The sequence below is a fragment of the Penaeus monodon genome, chromosome 20, assembly GCF_015228065.2.
Source record: "Penaeus monodon isolate SGIC_2016 chromosome 20, NSTDA_Pmon_1, whole genome shotgun sequence".
NCBI lineage: Eukaryota > Metazoa > Arthropoda > Malacostraca > Decapoda > Penaeidae > Penaeus > Penaeus monodon.
The window spans coordinates 43192192-43192788 of NC_051405.1; positions in this window are offsets into that span (position 1 = coordinate 43192192).

The following is a 597-nucleotide window of genomic DNA, read 5'->3' on the forward strand; positions in this document are numbered from 1 at the left end:
ATACTAAATCAAATTTTGGATTCCACCTTTTTTTCTTAATATTTTTAATTAAGATGAAATAAGACCCGTTTGTAGGCCTATGCAAGTGACAGATTCTCCTATAAAAAGGGTAACTGACTTTTTATACTAACGAGAGAAGGTATACTAATGTCATACAAAGTATTCTATAATCCTACAAGCATAAAAAAAACTCCAATGGCAGTTTTATCAGAACTATCATTTATATCAATCAATTTGGAATTATTGTTTCTGCATTTTACACTATTGACAAAAAAAACTCTAGACCTACTATTACTAACTTGCATTAAAACACAATACTGATGTGCAATAATCTTTAGCATATTTATGCAAATAAAGAAACATGGAAAACATCATCCATAACCTGATATACAGAAGGAGGAATTGACCGAAGTAAATAAATATAAAGGAAGGTTGGTATACAGAAAGAAAAATGAAAATAGAGAGAGAAGGAGAGGCGAGAGAGAAGGCGAGTAAACGGAAAGAAATAAAAAAAGAAAAATATGATACAAGGGAAGAGAGATTGTAATAAACTATATCGTTATTATTCTAATATTACGAAAGAGGGAATGGGGTGAA